Raw genomic sequence first — 8165 nt, 5'->3', positions numbered from 1 at the left:
CAAAAGGCAAAGGTGTTTCCTCCACCAAAAATGATGGTGACAAAAAGAAAAAGGGCGGCAAGAAGAAGTTTCAAGGAGAGTGCTTCTACTGTAAGAAGAAAGGACATGCGATTGCAGATTGTCGTGTCAAGAAGGCAGATGAAAAGAATGGTACCCTTAAAACTAAAGGGAAAGAGACAGCCAATACGGCTGAAGCAGAGTTGGAATTATTCATGGCGACCATTGAGGAAGTGTGCTCCTCGGCGCAAGAAGAATCTACCACTGACTCTTGGGTGTTGGATAGTGGGGCTTCCCGTCACATGACCAACAAGAAAGGTCTATACAGTTCTATGCAGCCTCTACAAGAATCCATCACTGTGACGGTTGGAAATGATGCTAAATGCCCTGCTGCGGGCACAGGTACTATTTCTTTTGTTGCTGCAAATGGTGAAGTCAAAAAGCTTTCAAATGTGTTGTATGTTCCCGAAATCAGGAGAAATCTCTTATCAGTTGCTGCCATAACTGATCTTGGTCATGAAGTGAGGTTCAAGAAGACAGGTGCAGAAATTATTGATAGTGCTGGCACAATTGTTGGAAAAGGAGAAAGAAGGAACAACCTGTATGAGCTAAGTGCTCTTACAGCCACCGCTGGAGTGGGCACAAGTAAGCTTTGGCATGAAAGGTTTGGACACATCGGATTTGCAGTATTGAAGGAGATGCAAAAGCAAGGTATGGTTACTCACCTACCTACAATAACTGAATTGAAGGAACCATGTGAAGCTTGTATGATGGGCAAGCAACAGAGAAAGGCATTTCCACAAGAAAGCAAGAATAGAGCACATGCTCCTCTAGAGTTGGTGCATGCTGACTTGTGTGGTAAGATGCCTACACAGGCCTTGGGGGGATCTTCTTATTTTATGTTGATTGTCGATGACTACAGTAGGAAGATGTGGGTGTACTTCCTTCGTGATAAGGCTCAAGCTTTTGGTAAGTTTAAAGAATGGCTAATACTTGTTGAGAATGAAACAGGGAAAAGTGTGAAGAAATTTAGAACAGATGGTGGTGGTGAGTTCAACTCAAAGGAGTTTGAAGGCTTTTGCAAGAGCAAAGGGATCAAGCGTCAATTGACGACGCCTCACACACCTCAGCAGAATGGTGTTGTGGAACGCAGGAATCGTACCATTGTGGAGATGGCAAGATGCATGCTAAAGGGCAAGGGATTGCCTAACCATTTTTGGGCTGAAGCTGTTAATACTGCAGTCTACATTCTAAATCGGAGCTACACAAAGGCTCTCAAGGGAAAAACACCTCATGAGGCTTACACTGGTAAGAAACCATCTGTTTCACATTTCAGAATTTTTGGATGTGAATGTTATGCACATGTTCCAGATGAGAAGAGAAACAAGTTACAACCAAAAAGCAGAAAATGTATCTTCTTGGGTTATAGTGATGAGCAGAAGGCTTACAAGTTATATGACCAAGAGGCAAAGAAGATCATCGCGAGCCGTGATGTGGTGTTCAAGGAGGAGCCGCATACAGTGGAGGAGGAGAAGGCAAGGTCTTCCACTTTATCATCAAGCGAAGAAGTAGTCCACTATGAACCTGTCCCGAGAGCTATCCCTATCCTTAAGGAGGAGGAAGCATCATCTTCAGATGATGAGGAAAAAGTTCACCAACCTGACATCACCCCACCGGAAAAGCCATTGCCGCGCTGGGTGAAGCAGCTCTATGACCACAATAATCCTATGCCTGCATCTGTTGAGGAGAAGGCAGACGGACCAAGGAGGTCTCAGAGAATAGAGGAGCAAAGGAGGGCTTCTGCTCACATAGTCAACATGGCCTTGATGGTTGAGATTATGAGAGAAGTAAAGGAGCCAACTGACTTAGAAGAAGCACTTGCAGATCCATCATGGAAGGCTGCTATGCAGGCGGAGTATGACAGCATAATGAAGAATGACACTTGGGAGCTAGTGGATCGGCCAGCAAAGCGGAAGATTATTGGCACCAAGTGGATCTGGAAGGTAAAGTACAAGGCTGATGGTACCTTAGAAAAGTACAAAGCTAGACTGGTTGCCCAAGGATTTTCACAAGTTGAAGGGTTTGATTTTCAAGAGTCATTTGCCCCAACTGCCAGAATGACCACTATTCGCACGGTACTTGCAGTGGCTGCCCACAAGAAGTGGCCAGTGTACCAAATGGATGTTAAGTCAGCATTCTTAAATGGTGACCTCAAGGAGGAGGTGTACGTGGCTCAGCCACCAGGGTTTGAGGCCCCCCATTCTGAGAACAAAGTGTGTAAACTGAAGAAGGCATTGTATGGGCTGAAACAAGCCCCCAGAGCATGGTACCAGCGGATAGATAGGTTCTTTTTAAACCTAAACTTCAAAAGATGTGCCTCAGATGCTAACTTGTATGTTTACAGGGATGGTAAAAAGTCTGTAGTGATTGTCCTATATGTGGACGACCTTCTTATTACAGGTGACTATGAAGATATGATCAACCAAACTCGAAAGGCTTTGAGTTTTGAGTTTGAAATGACAGACTTGGGCTTGCTGCACTATTGTTTGGGGATTGAAGTCTGGCAAGAGCCAGGAAAGATCTTCATCTCTCAGAAGAAGTATGCATGGGAGATCTTGAAGGCATTTGGCATGACCGAGTGCAAGGAGATAGCTACACCTATGGAGGTGAATGTAAAGTTATCCGTTGAGGATACATCAGCACTAGCAGACATTGGGAGGTATAGGAGGTTGGTCGGCAGTCTAATCTACTTGTGTAACACCAGACCAGATATCAGTTTTGCTGTTGGTGTTTTGAGCAGGTTCTCAAACAAACCTCATGAGAGTCATTGGAAGGCTGGGATGCGGGTGCTCAGATACTTGAAGAAAACTCTTGACTATGGTATCACATACAGTTTCGGAACTTCTCTTGTGGGGAACTGTGACTCAGATTGGGCAGGAGACATTGATTCCAGGAAGTCAGTTTCTGGTTATTGTTTCTCTTTGGGTTCAGGAATTTTCTCTTGGATTAGTAAGAAGCAACCAACAGTGGCATTGTCTTCTACCGAAGCAGAGTACAAGGCAGCTTGTTTTGCTGCATGTGAGGCCGTATGGTTGAGAAGGATTCTATGGCATATGGGAGTGCAGGATGAAGAACCAACTGTGCTGAGATGTGACAATCAGAGTTGCATCGCCATTGCCAAAAATCCAGTGTTTCATGCACGCACCAAACATATAGAGATCCAGTATCACTATGTGCGTGATTTGATGGAGGATGGGATAGTGGAATTGGTCTACTGTCCAACAGAGGAGAATGGAGCAGATATCTTCACCAAAGCACTTACGAAGGATCTGCTTCAAGTTCATCTTCAGAGACTCGGCATTGGGCCGAGGAGATAGTTCACCTATGGGTGGACATTGAGGGGGGGTGTTAGATATGATCAATGCCCCACCCTCATTAGGTACTACCAATGATCCATGGTGCTCAAAGTTGTAAGGCCCCCATTATGAGGAGAAGCCAAATGTGAGCCCGGACATTGGTTGAGTCCTGACTTGTATATCAGATGAGGTCTATGTGACCGGATGGCAAAAAGGTGACTGTTGTGGGTCTAATCTTTGGGTTAGACGGAGTGGTTAAGCTGGTAGCAACTCGAGGCACATTGCATTGAGTTGCGTGGTAAGGGAGTTAAAAGGGGCCCCTATTGTGGGGTCCGGGGGCCGCGGAAGCGGCCCCTGGCTGGGGGGTCCCAGGGGGGCCAGCGGCCCCCCTGGCGGGGGTCCGGGGGCAGCGCCCCCGGCCCGATGGTAAAGGGAATATTCCCTGGAATATTCCCTGGCCGACTAGTGGAGGCTCATATGGTAGGTCGGTCAGCAGGCCGACCTAACGACCTTCGCGGGCTATAAAAGCTAAACCCCTTCGCAGCCATCTTACACTCATCTTTCACCCAGTCAGAGTTGTTGTTCCAGCTAGCCTTAAGCTCTTCACCTATCTTCTGTCTAGATCGCCATCTAAGCTTCACACAGTGGAAGCGCACGGGTGGACAGAGCCATCTTTGTATCAGTTGTTTGGAGTTAAAGAATTTTACTGATTCTCCTCTTATCTGTTGTGTACTCTCTATCTCTTTCTCAGATTCTGTTCGCTGCGCCGTGTAATATTTTACACATATGCAATAGTCCTCATCCAAGAAAATAAAGCTTTCTACTTGAAGATTGCACATGAAGAGTATTAACATCACAATCCTTTGCAACTTGACATCAAATTTGCAAGTAGAAAATCTTGAATAATCTATAGGGCAGACTTCAAAATCAAAATCTCACAACCCACAAGGACAACTCCTAAACCCATGAGCCCCACTAAGATGGTTGAAATTGTTTAGCCTTTGCATGAGTACATGTGCAATCTTTTGCACATTGTTCACTTCCATGAACTCCTATTCACATCATCAATTCAATCTTTAAATCCTAGAGCTTCACCATCTCAGTCTCAAGGCATCCTTACCCTCTCAACCCTCATCTTCACACTTTTCTCACCCGTAGTGGTGCCACCTTGTTTTTTCAACATGTTTTTGTTGGGGGTAAAGGTGCATATGCCTAGCCACCCAGCTCTCTTGGCACTTCTCTTGACTCTTGGAAATCATTGGATACTTCCTCCGCATCTTTGGCATGAGTTTTGGGCATCAGTTGGAGCTCCTACGATTAGCCATTGATTTATAGTTTGTGACAATTTGCTATCATACAGTTCAGAACATCACTTCTTTCATTGTTTGGATGTCACTTATGCTTCCCGAGATGTCTATTTGATGTCGGATCATATGGGGATGTCAATGTATTGGAATTCTTTGGGACTAATTTGAGCACTCTTTTGCTCACTTTTATAGAGGCTTCTTACTTTTGTAAACAATAGGGATGAATGCTATTTTATCAGTGAAAGCATATGCCTATTTCTCCCAAGTGCTTGCCGATTGTTTCGAGTGATATAACGATGCTTACGATTCATGTTATATGCTTGGCTATGCTTCGGACTTCCCTTGAAGCTGAGATTGGAGCTTTAAATCTTGACATTGATTGTCATTCCTTATTATGTATGGTTTGATGCTCTAGTAAGAGCTTTGCAAGACACTTGGGTCGGATGCTCTTGGATGTATATTACTTGGATCTTGGATGAATGGATGCCTTCCACATGATGTTTTGAGCTTTTTCTACTTGTCTGAAATTCGACTTTCATTCCAGTGGGAGCCATTTTTTGACATTTGGAGATTATATTGAGCCTTTGGTTATGTAGTTGAGCTTGAGGGTCTTACAATGAGATTGTGGGATGCCTTCCACATGATGTTTTGAGCTTTTTCTACTTGTTTGGCATTCAACTTTCATTCCAGTGGAAGCCACTTCTTGACATTTGGAGATTATATTGAGCCTTTGGTTATATAGTTGAGCTTGAGGGTCTTACAGTGAGATTGTGGGACTTGGTGACATGTACATTCTCTTGTCATGCTTTATGTATGCAGTTGATGCTTAGTGGGCTGATCTTAGGGGTTAGCACCTATCTTTGTCAATGATGTATGCATCTTGGTTGGTCATGTACTGAGCTTTGGTTACATTTCTCAATCCATTGTGCCTCTAGTTGATCCCTTCTGTTTCTCGTGAGACCCACTCTATGCATGATGGTTATGCCTATGGCATGCATCTCATTCAGACACACTGATTCTTTGACACTTCTCGATGCCAATCGCATATTCACTCACATTGCTAGTTGAAACAATTTCTTGGTAGTTGCAGTTTGTCTTATATCAGTGATTGCCCCTCTTTTGCAGTGATCTCTTATTGATGTACTTTATCTTCAGCATGCTGTAATTGCAATTTACCACACTGTTTATGCAAGTAGTCACCCTCATTTGATAGTTCTTTGCATTGAGTTAGTGTACAGTTCATTATTTGGTCAATATCCCTTATTATCAACTTGACCTGCTAGCGGTTATAGGGCTGAGAACACCTAGAAACATATCAATACTTACCCAAATTTTTACCAAAATTGTATACATTTGAGATATGATTACCATCTTTTTATATTAATTTAATGCAGATACAACATTCATTGTTGTTGTCTTTGGAGGACGGTCTTTGTAGTCTAGTAAGGAAAGAAGGATAGTACGATGACCCTAATGATATAGGTAAATTTAGTGATAAAATCTTAGGAGTATTGGGGAAAGTCTTGGTCCTCTCAGTCATTTTATATCTGCCACACCAATCACTGACATTGAAGAAATGATAATTGGGTAGATTGACAATTACGCTTTCGACTTCCACACTGACAAGCATAAGACGTTACAAGGTAATTGGGGTAGATAAGACCAATAATAGTTTGAATCTTGCATCTTGTGCTTGAGAGAATCTTAAAGTCAATTGGAAATTGTAGAATATAGGGAGGTGGATTTGTACGGGGTAGTTGCAATCTAGATTTTGTTGTCTCGCAACATAGATGGAGAAGTAGAGAGTTTTATAGTGTTGCCAATATATGAAATTGAAAAGATTCTTCAAACCAACAGTTTGTACAAGTGCAATTGTGCTTTTGCAGTCTTAGATTTCCTCTTTCGCCATGGGTACATAATTCCAGATCCAGGATGGTCATTCTCATCTTCTGTAGAGTTTGCAGAAGGGGGGAATGTCCATGACACACCAAAATTATAATAGTATCATCCACAGGATAGATCTCATAAGAATTAGATGTTCGAGAGAGGGATCTTAATGGTTAAAAGGGTATAGTTGTGGGAGGGTTATTTGGAAGTTTGGTGAGATAAAGGATAAGGAGGTTGAGGCATATAAGAAGGAGTTTAATTTTATTAAAAAAAAAGAAAAAATGATTTTTGTGGTCGTTGTAAAAACATGATGGGAGAGAGCACTAGAAGATTGGCCAAGAGGAGGATGGAGGCGTGAGGAGGGGAGAGAGGGCGTGTCTCGCAGGAGTATTTACTGACTCACTGGGATATGATTAATCCATGAAAATTGTCCGTCGAAGGCCATCTCCTAGAGCTGTTGCTAACTTTCTCTCTCCTGAGTCCGTAAAACAAATGGCTATCCAGGTGAGCCTATAACTATCAAAAGAAGAAGAAGAAGAAGAAGAAATAGGGGTGGTTATCATGGCAGCCACCACGTCTGTGATCATGGATGATTCCGGCATACGCCTCTTGTACCCTTACACCTTCTGAGAGACTCGTGAAATGCTGCAGGCCTGTTCTTCTTTTCGCTCCAAAGTCACTCATTTCCACCAGGTGCCAAAGCAAGGAATCGACCAATCATTCGAAGAAGCTGAAAGGGGGATGAAGGCGCCATCTAACTAGCCACCAATGGAGAGAGAGGCACGATCTTGGAGTGTACTGGCACCATGGAAGAGGAGGGGGGCATGACAATGGGGGATGATTCTTGATGGGAAGAAAAGAGTGAGGTCGTTTACAACAGACATGGAGGAGAGAAGGATCCTTCTGCCTCCAGGCTCTTCAGAGGAGAGAAGGTTCCTTCTGCCTTTTGATTTATTATCTGTGCTACATTCAAGAAACATACCGATCGTGAGGAGAGAGGGAGGAGAAGAAGAGAATCAATGACCTGCACATTTCATAAGGAGGGAAAATCAAAGTCTAGGAGAGCTTGGATAAGAAAAAAAACCATCCTTCAGCAAGATTCAATGCAAATATTTGTTCTTCTACTCCATCGCCATGATTTCTCCTTATGATCAAAATGGAGTCTCAATGTAATGAGGTAAACTGAGATTCCAGGCTTCAAGAAGAATTTCTTGGCTTCAAATCGCTCTACTTTGCTCGCAGTTTGGTGGACAGATTGCTAAGATACCGAATTAGTATGCTTCCCCTTCATTTGTCATCATGTTTAATGAGAAGAAGCCATAGATTCAATCAAGCTCCTAATTAAAGCTTAAGCTTTAACTTCATAAAAACCATTCCTATTGCAATAAAACAATTAGCAAGTTGGAAATCTCGGGAGAGAGGAAGTAGAAAGCTTATGTTTGAGACGACTGGGTGGACCTCACTCCTTAGCAACACTGCGGGACGTGTACCTCCAAAAACATGATTACGACTTGTGTATTTCCAAGTAAGTGCTTGTTCCGTTTAATATAAATAAGTAGTGTGATGTTACAATTTTCTTAGTTTAGAATTTTTGCCTAATGCCTTAAAGCTTGTTTTT

The sequence above is a fragment of the Lygodium microphyllum genome, chromosome 26 (assembly GCF_053477565.2).
Source record: "Lygodium microphyllum isolate KBCC chromosome 26, Lygodium_microphyllum_v1.1.10, whole genome shotgun sequence".
Classification (NCBI taxonomy): domain Eukaryota; kingdom Viridiplantae; phylum Streptophyta; class Polypodiopsida; order Schizaeales; family Lygodiaceae; genus Lygodium; species Lygodium microphyllum.
This window is presented reverse-complemented; position numbering follows the sequence as displayed.